The 14,099-nt window shown below is 44.6% G+C and overlaps 1 protein-coding gene across 3 annotated transcripts in view; it reads right to left on the reverse strand.

Annotated features, from left to right (window-relative positions):
* Positions 1-14,099, reverse strand: part of LRP6 (LDL receptor related protein 6) — a 122,042-nt gene that overhangs the window by 93,733 nt on the left and 14,210 nt on the right. The gene's annotated exons all lie outside the window — the stretch shown is intronic.

The following is a 14,099-nucleotide window of genomic DNA, read 5'->3' on the forward strand; positions in this document are numbered from 1 at the left end:
GCAAGCAGCGTTCGAAAGCCTCAAGAGGGTGTTCGCCTCGGACCAGAACCTGTTCCACGTGGTCCAGGACGCGCCCCTACGCATTGAGACAGATGCTTCTGAGAAAGCTGTGGGCGCCATTTTGTTGCAACTGGACGCCAACAGGGAGTGGAGACCCTGTGCCTTCTTCTCCAGGAAGTTGACACAGCCCGAGCGCAACTACACCGTGTTTGACAAAGAACTTCTTGCGATCCACGCTGCGTTCAAACATTGGAGACACTTCCTGGTGGGCGCCAAGCACCCCATCCAGGTGTGCACAGACCACAAGAACCTGGAGTTCTGGAGAACTGCCAGGGTGCTCAACCAGCGGCAGATACGGTGGGCAGAGTTCTTCTCGAACTTCAACTTCTCCATACACTACATCCCGGGAGAGCAGAACGTCAGGGCGGATGCCCTCTCCCGCAAGCCAGAGTACATGGAGGAGGAGGAGCCACCAGCCCCAAGGCACATTTTCCCCCCGTCGGCATGGTCCTGCGGAGCAGCAGTGGTGAGCGAGGCAGAACTCACAGCACTGACGGCAGCGGATGACTTTGCCAACCGCATCTTCAGAGAACTGAGAGGGGGGAGGGAGCAGGCAAAAGACTTTGCAGAACGCAGAGGGCTGCTTTTCTACAAGGGGGCACTGTACCTGCCCACCACCCAGCTCAGACGTACGGTCCTCAAACAGATGCACGACAACCCAACGGCGGGGCATTTTGGAAGGGACAAGACCACTCACCTAGTCATGAGACACTTCTGGTGGCCAGGGGTGAGGGAAGATGTTCGAGACTATGTACGGGGCTGTGACACCTGCCAGCGGGCAAAGGTGGTCAGAGCAGCGCCACCAGGGTTGCTGGAGCCCTTAGCCACGCCACACAAGCCGTGGGAAGTGCTGTCCATGGACTTCATCACAGATCTGCCTTCTTCCCGGGGTAAGACCGCAGTGTTGGTGGTGGTGGACCTCATGTCCAAAATGTGCCACTTTATACCGTGTGCCAGGGCAGTCTCTGCAGAAGAGACAGCCAAACTGTTTGTTGATCACGTTTTCAGACTGCATGGATTACCTTTAAGGGTTATTTCGGATCGTGGCCGCCAATTTGTTTCCAGGTTCTGGCGGCGGCTCATGAACCTCCTGCAGGTGGAGGTCAGCTTGTCGACGGCTAGACACCCGCAGACCAACGGACAAGCGGAGAGGGTCAACGCCATTCTGCAGCAGTACCTGAGATGCTACGTCAGCCAGAGGCAAACGGACTGGGTGGATCGCCTGCCACTAGCAGAATTTGCCTACAACAATGCAGTGCACGTCTCCACAGGGGTGTCGCCCTTTAAGGCCAATTACGGGCGCGACCTCAGATCTTTCCCAGAGAGGGAGGGGGAGGAGGAGGAGGAGGGCCCACAGGCTGAGGATTGGGCAGAGGAACTGGAGACGGTGCACCAGCAGCTCAGAGAACACTTGGAGAGGGCCAAGGAAGCGTACAAAAAGGGGGCAGATCGCCACAGGCGACTAGGGGAGGTCATCAGGGTGGGGGACAAGGTGTGGTTGTCCTCGGAGGGCCTTCCCACCAGAGGGAGGTGCAAAAAGCTGGCACCCAAAAGGCTGGGCCCCTTCACGGTCACGCAACAGGTCAACCCGGTGGCATACAGGCTGGCACTGCCAGAGGACATGAGGGTGCATCCAGTGTTTCATAGATCGCTGCTGTCGCCGTACAGGGAAAGCAGCAGGCTCCGAGACAGCGAACAAACCCCCGAGGGAGGGGGGGAGAGGGAAGGCAGGGAGCAACTCAATGAGGCCACGGCCATCCTGGATTCAAGGTGGGGGGTGGGGGGACTGGAGTACCTCATGGCATGGGAGGATGCTCCACCGTCCCAGAATGAATGGGTCCCAGCCACTCAGATACAGGAGGAATTCTTGGTGGAAGAATTTCACGCCCTCTTTCCCCACAGACCCAAGCCCTGGCACATGGAAAGGGAGGGGGAGGAGGAGGAGGCACGGGAGAGCAGCTCACCATGGCGCTGGGAAGCGGAGTTTGAGGAACCAGAGGATGAGGTATGGGTGTCACCGAGATCCACCCAGTCAGAGGAAGGAGCAGATTGGCAGAACGTTTTTACCCCCACCAGCTCTGACGCCACGGACTTTTTGGGATTCCCGTCCGCCCAGGCGGAAGGGGGGGGCTCGCAGGACTGGGGGGAGGTATTCACACCAACGGGCTCGGAGAGCACTGAGTTCTTAGGCTTCCAGTCGTCACCGACACATGGGGGGGCCTGGGGAGGGGTGAAGGAGAGCTTGGGAGGGGGGTGGATGTGAGGGACAGGGGATATCGCGAAGTCCCTCCCCTCCTGAGTTCAAGCCCGTCCCCGAGCAAAGGGGAAAGCAGGGAGAGTTCCGATTCCAGTGGGGAAGCAGGAAGTCGTGTCCGAGGCTCAGGCAAGGTAGAGGAGCCAGGGTCCCAGGTGGGACAGGAAGGGGCAAGCAAGGGGGGAAGACCCATCCCCCCAACTCCAGAATTACGCAGGAAGAGGAGGGGCAAGAGGATGGGTCTGCCAAAGCTTTTGTGTTGGAGAAAGACGCGCCAAAAGCCATTAGGAGGTTCTGAAACCGACTGACCACATCACTCCGTGTAAATAGCAATGACTTGAGCACTGTAAATACGCAGCACCAATAAAAGAATAAAATGCAGAGCTGCGTGGCGTCGTTACTCTGAAGTAGTCCACTCCGGCCACCGTGACATTATCAATTATCGGTAGTGCTTGGAATAAAAATAACATTCTTGGCAATACATTCATCTTAATAACTGATATTCTGCCCATCAATGACAACTTCAACTTATTCCATATATCCAAATCTCTCTTAATTTCATTCCACATTTTTTCATAATTGTCTTTGTACAAACCTAAATTTTTTGCAGTCATATTAACACCCAGGTACTTCACCTTCTTTACAAAACTCAAACCTGTGATTTCCTGTATCCTATTTCTCTCTTCCAATGTGAGGTTTTTTTCTAGAACCTTCGTTTTAGATTTATTTAACTTAAACCCTGCAACCTGCCCGAACTCCTGTATTAAATCCAGCGCCTTAATTGCACTGGAGTCCGGATCCTCTAATGTCAAAACCAAATCATCTGCAAAGGCTTTCAACTTATATTGTTTTGTCCCTACCATAATCCCTTTAACCTCTTCTTCCTTCCTGATCGTTGTCAGCAAGACTTCCAGAACAGTAATAAATAACAGGGGGGAAAGAGGACACCCTTGCCTGGTTCCTTTTTCTATTCTTATATCCTCCGATATCACATTGTTAACTATAATTTTAGCTTTTTGTTCCGAATAAATTGCTTTCAACCCATTCAAAAAGTTTTGCCCAATTCCCATTCTTTCCATATTTGCTTTCATAAATCCCCACGATATATTGTCAAAAGCTTTCTCTGCATCAATAAATATCAGGATCGCCTTTGTATTCTTCTTGGCCTCTAAAAATTCCAACACATCAACAATGTTCCTAATATTATCCTTCATATGCCTAGTGGGTAGAAAGCCTGTTTGGTCCTGGTGTATGAAATCATTCAACACCTTCTTCAATCTTGAAGCCATAATACTTGCAAAAATTTTGTAATCCACATTCAGCAATGAAATCGGGCGATAATTCTTAACTAGAGTTCTATCAGCATCTGGTTTGGGTATCACGGTGATAAACGCCTCTCTCCAGGACTCTGGTGCTCTGTCTCCCCCTAATATCTTGTTGCAAACTTCCATCAAAGGTTGAATCAGCCAGTCTTTTAATACCTTATAGTATTTTGCAGTCAAACCATCCGGGCCTGGAGCCTTGCCGACTTGCAGTTGGTTAATTGCTGTCTCCACTTCATTTCTTGTGATCTGCTGATTAAGTAGGGTTTTCTTATGCATCGGAATTTTTTGCAGTCCATGTTCCATCAAATATTGTTCCATTTTCACTGGATCTTCTTTATCTTGCTTATACAACTTTTTATAATATTTTTGGAAACATTTTCTAATTTCAGCTGGGTTATCAATGATCTTTTCCTCTTGAATTATTTTGGATATCGTATTTTGCTTTTGACGCTTTTTCAATTGCCATGCCAATAGCTTGCCACATTTATTTGCAGATTCAAAGGATCTCTGCTTCATCATCTTGACTTTCCACTCTATTTCCTGATTGATTAATTTGGAATATTGTATTTGTAAAGCCTTTATTTCCTTTTGTACCTGAAGATCTTTGGGATTTTTCCTTAATTTTTTCTCTTCTTGCTTCATTCTACTTAGAATCTTCTCTTTCTTTTCCTCCTGTGTTTTCTTCCTTATTGAATTCTGTTGAATCAGGAATCCTCTCATCACTGCTTTGCTAGCATCCCATACAACCCTGCTTTCTGTCTGGTTATTCATATTGATTTCAAAATAGTCTTTTAGGGTTTTCTGGGCCTTTTCCAAAATTTGTTCATTCCTTAGCAGTGAATCATTCATTCTCCATCTAAATGCTCCTGGTATCATTAACCTTAGTTCCAATAAAACTGCATTATGATCAGAGCAAGTCCTTGGTTGGATTTCTGCTTTGACTATTTTCGGAGCCAAATCCTTTGTAGTCCAGATATAGTCAAGCCTCGAGCTTGATTGATGTACTTCTGAGAAAAATGTGAATTCTTTATCTAATGGATTCTTTAACCTCCAGGTATCCACCATGTCCAAATTTTCCACCATTTCGAAAAAAGTTTTTGGCAGCCTTCCTTCATTCGAAACTCTTTGTCTTTGGGTTCGGTCCATCATTGTAGACGATACTGCATTTAAATCTCCCAGCAAAATAATTTTATAGTCCATGTAATCCAGCAATAAGTCGTGTATCTTCTTATAGAACTCCGATTTAGCATCATTTGGTGCATAAATTCCGACGACTAGAAACTTTTCCGCATAAGCCTTCACTTCTACCGCTAGGTATCTTCCCTCCTCATCTTTAAATATCAATTTCGCATCAAATTTTTCTTTAACATACAATACAACACCACGTTTTTTAACCTTTGCCGATGATATAAACTCCTGTCCCAATTTTTTATTTTGCAATATTTTCCTGTGAATTCTTGTAACATGCGTTTCTTGAAGACATATTATATCCAAATTCATCTTTTGTATAACGTGGAATACTTGATTCCTTTTGCATTTTGAATTCAAACCGTGAGTGTTCCATGAAAGTATTCTCAGTGCCATGTTGATTTTTAGATTGTGGGATCAGCTCCTGCGCCTGCTCCTAAAAATTTCGAATCAAAGAAGGGAGGTGACAACGGTTGGGGTGCAGTACCTGTGTCTGTTTCCAGTTCAAAATCCTTCGCGTTCCTTTCTAAAAAGCTTATTTTGTCTTCCACTGATTTGATCCAGTATTTCTTCTGTTGATATTTAAAGAACACACCCTGCGGATATTCCCACCTAAAATTGATTCCTTTCCTCCTCAGAAGAGTTGTCAAATCTGCGTATTTTTCTCTCAAATTTAAAAAGAATTTCGGGGTATCTTTAAACAGAATGACTTGTTTACCTTTCACCTTCCAGTTCTTCTGGTAATGTAGACTCAAAATTTTATCTCGTTGTTCTTTGGTCTGGAATTCAATCATACAATCATTTATAAATTTAGGATCTTTCTTCTTTGATTTTGCGCCAAATCTATAAGCCTTCACAATTATTGTATCCAATTCTTCCTTTGTCAAATCCCAAGTTGTCGTGAATTCTTTAATCAAAGTCGCCTTTAAATCTTCTTTCTCAATCTCTGGGAATCCGCGAATCCTTAAATTCATCTGACGTTCCCTTAGTTGCAAGAAGGCAATTTGAACCTGAGTCTGATAATGTTGGCTTTCCAAGTCCTGCACTCTGATGTTCTCCAAGTGTGTTACTCTGGTTTCTATTCCTGTCACCTCAGCCTTTACCTGTTGAATATCTTGATTTAATGAGCCTATTTCCTTCTTTATATCTTTAAACTCTTCTGTATGTTTGTCTTGTGTCTCTTTTAATTTATCCTGCCCCTCCTTAAGAGTGTTAAGCATTTTAAGAACCTCATCCTCAAAAGTTGGTGAGACTGACAACTTTCTTCTTGGCTTTGCGCCACTTGCGCCACTTGCACCACTCGCACCCTCCCCTGCCATAACAAGGAGGGGTGTACCAGTTATTGTCAAACAGTTACTGTCAAACCGGTAAGTCAGTAAGTTCTTTTCCTCTCTACTGAGAAGCCTTATCTCAGTCCAGGCAACTCAGCTTTCAGCAAAGGAATGTCAAGGTCACTTTTTTCTCAGCACCCTTCCAGCAGCAGCAGCTGTGAGAGCTGTTCAGAAAGCACTAGAAAAAAAAAACAAAGTGCAGGCAAACAACCAGCAGGAGAAGGAGGGGGGGGAGAAGTCCTCTTTTACTGTATAAGTCCACAGAACCGCAACAAAGGATCCATAAACAGTTATGTTGTAATCCTCACATAAGGAGCCCAAGCCGTTACAGTGCAACCATCCAGCCAAATAGGAAACAAAGTATTTATAACGTTAGTTAGTCTCTGTCAAGCCTCTCAAGTTACATTCGCTGGCTCTCCCGGTTTCTCCGTCCCAGCAAGCAAAACGGCTGTCGTTTTTTCACCACCTTTTCCACAGGGCAATCAATTAAAGCTCAGTCTCTCTTACCCTTGCCCAGAACCAAAATAATATCGTGGCCAGGGTCTTGATTTTTGACAGTTCCCTCTGCTTATTGCAGCTGTAGCGCTAGTTGATTGCTTTCATTTTAGCACAGCAGGGAAGGAGCGACCTCCATTTTAACTCCTTCCCGCGATCCAATTTTCATCCAAATTGTCTTAATTACGAAGCTTTGTACTCACGGGATCCAAATTGGCCAAATAGATGTTTACTGAAGAACCTGATCGCTCGATATGCCTGCAGACTCGCGGCTTCACGCGCTGAAGGGAGCGGAGTCCTTTCGAGGCGCCCTAGTCTTCAACCCCGCTCGCTCTCGGCGACCCTTATTAGGGTCTACCGGGGAGTAGGGGAAACGTCCAGGCACCCGCCGAATCCAGGCCTCAGAACGCGCTATCTGAGGAGTAAACGAAAGCCCGCAGCGCCGTTGCGGAGCCTTCAAAGCCTTCAACGCGCCGGAGATTCCCGCAGCCGAGAATCTCCCGTCTGCTCAGCTCGGCGATTCAAGCGGAAGTCCCCGAAGGTTTTGCTGTAATTTAAAGCCCAATACAATACAAGCAGCACGCACGGTGCCCTTGCAACAAATTGTATGTAGGAAGCACTACACGGTCACTAAAGGTACGTATAGGGGAACACAGATCACGCATCCGCAATAAAGTGATGGAAGCTCCTCTTACACCTCATTTTTTACAAATGAAGCATAGTGACTCTGATCTAATTTTTTTTTTGGCATTTGGCAGTATACACCCAAGAAATACCACAAGCAGGACATTTTAAAAATATTGAGACAACAAGAAAATAAATTGATTTTTATGTTTAAGACACTACAACCGGACGGTTTAAATTCAGATCTTGACCTTTCTGTATTCATTTAAACTAACACACCAGCAGTATAACATACAGAAATTATAAATATACTGTTATTAGCATTCACATTCTTCTGGCCCCCTCTAATTGTCATCCCTAACCTTTTGTATATGTGTGCTCTAAACACAGGATTTTTGCTTAGTCAATTACATGCTCAAACTAAAAAAAACTCTGAATAAATGAAAGTATTTCTTTATATGTTCTTCATATGTACATGTATTTTAGAAATTGTACTACTGTATTAGTCTAAATAATAATTAGAATTTGATTTATATCATCAGTGAATATGTAAATGTATCAAAGCCGCATGAGAGAACCTTTTGAAATAAGAACTTGAGCATTGTGGCCTAAGCCAAGATAAGTGGTTTCATACGAACTGTAAGTACTGCCTTTGGTATTTGTTTGTTTATATGTACAATAGTAATTTAGTTCGAATACTAATAAGACCTGGTTTATACCACCAGTGAATGTATTAAACATAACAGAAAGTAGAAGGAGAAACTACTGAAGAAGCCCGTCATATGGGCGGAACATGTGAAAAACGCCGGCAGCCTGTCTATCCTTGACACTTCGTTTGACCTGCTGCCACTTTGCTGACCGCTACGTAGCCTCAAAGACCATAAAGACTGGCCAGTATGAAATGTGTGCATACTTTTGCACACTTCCTCAAATCCTTTTCAGTGTACAGGGACTCCTTGGCAGACTAATAAAAAAGGAAGATGTTCCATGACACTGGTCAAGATGCGAGTTGCTTTCCATGTATGTTTTTAATTAGTTGGTTAGACATCTTAATTACTGAGCTAAGTATTTTTCTTTTGAGAAAAAAGGAACATAGTTTTCAGTGTCTGTCTGCACCAGGGTGGATTTGATTAAAATCAAACAGATTTAAATCATTAGTCAGTAAGACTTGATTTAAATCATAGTTTTCTACATAAAGACTAATTCTTGCTGGTATAACTTTAATATGCAAGTAGATGAAGATTTTTAGAATAACAACTTTTCATATTAGTTTTTTTTATCCCCAGTTTAATAGGTTAATCATTCATATCATTCATGATATCATTCATGATCTCCTGCAACGATTTTGCAAAGTTTTTTTGCAGATAAAGTCGCTCAGATTCAGAGGGAGGTAGACTCCACCGTGGGAGCAGGGCCGGGGCAGGGGAGTGCTGGAGGTCTGTCTAGTCCAGTTGCGTGGGATCAATTCCAATCTGTTACCTCCGAGGATGTGGACAGGCTGCTTGGACGAGTGAAACCAACCACCTGTCTCCTTGATCCTTGCCCATCCTGGCTTATAAAAGCTAGCCGGGAAGGGCTGGGCGATGAGCTCTGCGGGTTGGTGAATGCTTCTCTCCGTGAGGGAGCCTTCCCAGACCCGCTGAAAGAGGCAGTTATTAAACCGCTTCTTAAAAAACCATCTTTAGATGCGGCCAATATGGCCAACTATCGCCCAGTCTCAAATATTCCATTCTTGGGCAAGGTGATTGAGCGAGTGGTTGCTGAACAACTCCAGGCACGCCTGGAAGAAGCGGACCATTTGGATCCCTTCCAGTTGGGATTCAGGCCTCATCATGGCACTGAAACTGCCTTGGTCGCACTGGTCGATGATCTCTGGCGGGCTAGGGACAAAGGTGAGAGCTGTTTCCTAGTTCTGCTGGATCTCTCAGCGGCTTTTGACACCATCGACCATAACATCCTTCTGGACAGTCTAGAGGGGTTGGGAGCTGGGGGCACTGTTATACAGTGGTTCCGATCTTTCCTCCTGGGCCGTGTTCAGAAAGTGGGGGGGGGGATGAGTGCTCAGACCCCTGGGCTCTCACTTGTGGGGTGCCTCAGGGTTCTGTCCTCTCCCCCATGCTTTTTAACATCTACATGAAGCTGCTGGGAGAGATCATCAGGGGGTTTGGACTGGGTGTTCATCAGTATGCGGATGACACCCAGCTCTACCTCTCTTTTAAATCAGAACCAGTGAAGGCGGTAAAGGTCCTGTGTGAGTGTCTGGAGGCGGTTGGAGGTTGGATGGCGGCTAACAGATTGAGGTTGACTCCTGCTAACAGATTGAGGTTGACTCCTGACAAGACATTAGTACTGTTTGTGAGGGACAGGAGGCGGGCAGGTGTGGAGGACTCCCTGGTGCTGAATGGGGTAACTGTGCCCCTGAAGGACCAGGTGTGCAGCCTGGGAGTCATTCTGGACTCACAGCTGTCCATGGAGACGCAGGTCAATTCTGTGTCCAGGGCAGCTGTTTATCAGCTCCATCTGGTACGCAGGCTGAAACCCTACCTGCCCGCAGACTGTCTTGCCAGAGTGGTGCATGCTCTAGTTATCTCTCTCTTGGACTAGTGCAATGCGCTCTATGTGTGGCTACCTTTGAAGGTGACTCGGAAACTACAACTAATCCAGAATGCGGCAGCTAGACTGGTGACTGGGGGCGGCCGCCGAGACCACATAACGCCGGTCTTGAAAGATCTACATTGGCTCCCAGTACGTTTCCAAGCACAATTCAAAGTGTTGGTGCTGACCTTTAGAGCCCTAAACGGCCTCGGTCCAGTATACCTGAAGGAGTGTCTCCACCTCCGTCATTCTGCCCGGACACTGAGGTCCAGCACCGAGGGCCTTCTGGCGGTTCCCTCATTGCGAGAAGCCAAGTTGCAGGGAACCTTCTCGGTAGTGGCGCCCGGCCTGTGGAACGCCCTCCCATCAGATGTCAAAGAGAAAAACAACTACCAGACTTTAGATCAGCAAAATTGGTATAGTAATGCCTTTGTTAGGAAGAATATCTGCAGTCAAAATGAATGTTTTGCCCATGATGATCTTCTTATTTCAAACACTGCTAGTGATAAAAAACCCAGAATGTTTCAAACAGCAGAAAAAAGATGTGGCAAACTTCATCTGGCAGGGGAGAAACCCCCACATTAATTATAAAAATCTGACAGACGTAAGAGAAAGAGATGTTTTTGCCCTTCCTGACCTCAGACTTTATTATGAGGCAGTGTGCTTCTGCCGGATGAAAGAATGGATACCAACACTTTAGACCTAGAAGGTTTTGATCTATGCTTTGGATGGCATGCAAAGCTGCATTATGACAAATCAAGGGTGCACAAACATTTCCAAAACCATGTCATAGGAAGAAGTATATACATGGTTTGGCAGAGACACAAAGATCTTTTAGAGAGAAAAACCTCAAGATGGATATCACCAACTGAGGTCTCAGTTGAAAAGGTTGAACATAGATGAGAAGGAGAAGTTTGCCTGAAAAAAGAGAACAGATTTAGGATCATACAGTAGATTGCTTTCAGTATTTTCAGGGGAACGAGTTATTTAAAAGAGATAGTAAGGAAAAAGGATTTGCGGAAATGAGTTCAGAATTTGAAAAGTTGTAAGAGGAAAGGATAATTAATTAATCTTGAAAATTTATAAACTTCTACTGGAGTGAGAGACCAAAGCTGAGATGGTAAAGCCAACAATGACAAAATGGGCCATAGATATTGGTTACAACATGAAATGGTCGACATGGGGGAAAAATAGAGGGGGGACTATGTATTTTTCTACCTGTTATCTTATTAAGGGAAACTGACAAATGATGATGTACAGGTGGTACTTGACACCCAGGAAATTAGTGAAAATGTATTTAAAAGGGTCTAATTTATGCTGGAAGTGCCACAAGGTGGAGGGAACCCTGATCCATATGTGGTGGTCATGTAAATATGCTAGAGAGTACAGTCGTACCTTGGTTGTCGAACATCTTGGTACTTGTCTGTTTTGGCTCCTGAACGCAGCAAACCCAGAAGTGAATGTTCTTGTTTGAGAATGTTATTTGGAAGCCGAACGTCCGATGTGGCTTCTGTGGCTTCTGACTGAGTGCAGGAAGCTCTTGCAGCTAATTGGAAGCCACACCTTTGTTTTTGAACATTTTTGGAAGTCAAATGGACTTTCGGAACGGATGCCATTCGACATTGGGAAATGTTCCATACACAATTAAAAAAGATTCTAAAACTCACATTTCCCAAAAGACCAAAGGCCTTTCTATTAGGGTTAATAGGTGATGACATTCCAAAAATGGCACTCAGTATTTGTCTGTACGCAACCGCTGCAGCTAGAATAGTATATGCAAAAAAATGGAAAGAAGGGATACCCACAAAGGAATTTGGCAGAACAAATGGATAGAATACAGTCAAACCTTGGCTGTCAAACGTAATCCATTCCAGAAGCCTGTTCAGCTTCCGAATTGTTCGACAACCAAGGCACAGCTTCTGATTGGTTGCAGGAGCTTCCTGCACTCAAGCGGAAGCCGCGTCGGATGTTTGGCTTCCAAAAAACATTCAAAAACCAGAACACTTATTTCCGGGTATTCAGCGCTGGGGAGCTGAAATGTTCCAAAACGGATGCATTCGGGAGCCGAGGTTTGACTGTACATAGATTAGTAACCATGACCACAAAACTAAGGAATAAGGATGAGTTAAAGATAGGAGGATGTGTTTTGGAGATTATTTTAGAGGATATAATATACAATTTAACCTACAAGTAGGAGTTAACATATGAGCAGCAGATAACATCAAAAAAGGAAGACTTGAAATGATAACGGGTGAAATATCAGGATATGCAACAGATCAAGATTTCCCTAGAGAGGATTGGGAAGTCTTAGGAAAACAGACAAATGACGGATACTGTACAATGTGTGTATAAAGCTGTTAAAATTGCATTAATAAGTTTTATTAAAAAACAAATCAATATGGCTAACTTGACCCAACAACCCTTCCCCCCAAACAAATCTCACTGCAGCCAACCAAAGACAAGCAATCACGCCCTAGTCCCCCACCCCACCTCACTCACTACTAAGGAAATATAACAAATAGAAAGAGAACCTACCCCAGTGACAGTGACACAAACCCCCACACAGACACAGTAAAATAGTTTTCCACCCATCACCCCCTTTTCTCCCCAACTATATACTGCATATAACACTAATGTCTCACAACAAATGGAATTCATCTGTAGAAAACAGAACCTGAAAAAAGAAACAATGCACATATTTTGTAAACTAAGAAAATCTTAAATAAGAAAAGTGTTCAGGGCAGTAGCGCGATAACCACTGCCCTTGCTCTCCTGCAGTGGAGATTCATTTCATTTGCAAATGAGGCAACTGCAACTCTCAACTTGGTCAATAGATGCCACTCTTGAGTTGCAAAAAACGACTGGCAACCAGTTAATTTCGAATGCTGCCCCTGAGCTGAGGGTGATGAAAGAATTGCTCAGACAGCTACAGTGCTAGTGATGAAAAAATCCATTCCAAATCGGATCGGTCAGAGTTAGAGCTCAATGTCAAGCCTACCAAGTAGAAGTGGTGATGGGAAAGAGGACCTTCTTTGGCGCCTCTATTGCATCTGTGGAAAGCAGTATCAGGAGACTCTTTCATGTGGCTTGTAGTCCAACAGAACTATCTTCCATGTTGGGGTCTGGCGAGGACCCCAAGATCTCCTACCGGTACCATGATTTTGCAAATAGTTGTTCAGATACAGAAAGAGATGGACTCCACCGTGGTAGAAGGGTCTGGTCCTTCTGTTTCAAGTGTATCTGAAGAAGTGTGCATGCACACAAAAGCTCATACCAAAATAAAAACTTAGTTGGTCTTTAAGGTGCTACTGAAGGAATTTTTTTATTTTGCTTCGACTCAGACCAACACGGCTACCTACCTGTAACTAGCAAACTGGAGGTTAAACTAACCCCTTTCCAGCCCTCGGAGCGAGGAGCACAGGGAGTGTTCGTCTGACACACCTACACACTGCAGCCGACACACTAACATGCTGTGGCACACAGTTTGGAAAGCTCTGCCTTAGACAAACAATCAACAATCCTTCATTAGTTTCTCATTATAGAAGTAGATAGTTCCTTGTTTCTGTTAAACATTTCTCTAAGTTCATTAAAAAGTAGTGGCAATCTACCTCTAAGGATTCAAACCATTCTTTGAATAGTTAATTTGTCTGGAGCAAGGGTAGCCAATGCGGTGCCCTCCTACTATAAGCTCTATATTTCCATAACCCTGGCCATGCTGGTTGATAGGAGTTTACAGTAGTAGTAGTAGTAATAATAATAATAATAATAATAATTTATTATTTATACCTGACCCATCTGGCTGGGTTTCCCCAGCCACTCTGGGTAGCTTCCAACAAAATATTAAAAGACAATAGTCTTAAAATACAATGGGACCTCGGGTTACAAACTTAATTCGTTCTGGATTATACATATACCAGTAGTAGCACCTTGAACTCAGCCTAGTACATAACTGGAAGCCAGTGCAAATCTCTAAGCACACACACAATATACTGCCAGACAGTGGGGAGTCCAGCAACATCTGTAGGGCACCATGTTGCATACCTGTGGTCCAGAGCTCACATTTATATGAGCTATTAGTTTACGTGCAATTACATCAGCTTATATTCTTTCTTGAATTCCTTTGTCAAATTTAGATTCTGCTTTTGCATTTGTTACATTATAAATGGTCATTTGTAGTGATGTATGGAAGTGAGAGCTGGACCATAAAGAAGGCTGATCACCGAAGAA

The sequence above is a fragment of the Zootoca vivipara genome, chromosome 5, assembly GCF_963506605.1.
Source record: "Zootoca vivipara chromosome 5, rZooViv1.1, whole genome shotgun sequence".
Classification (NCBI taxonomy): domain Eukaryota; kingdom Metazoa; phylum Chordata; class Lepidosauria; order Squamata; family Lacertidae; genus Zootoca; species Zootoca vivipara.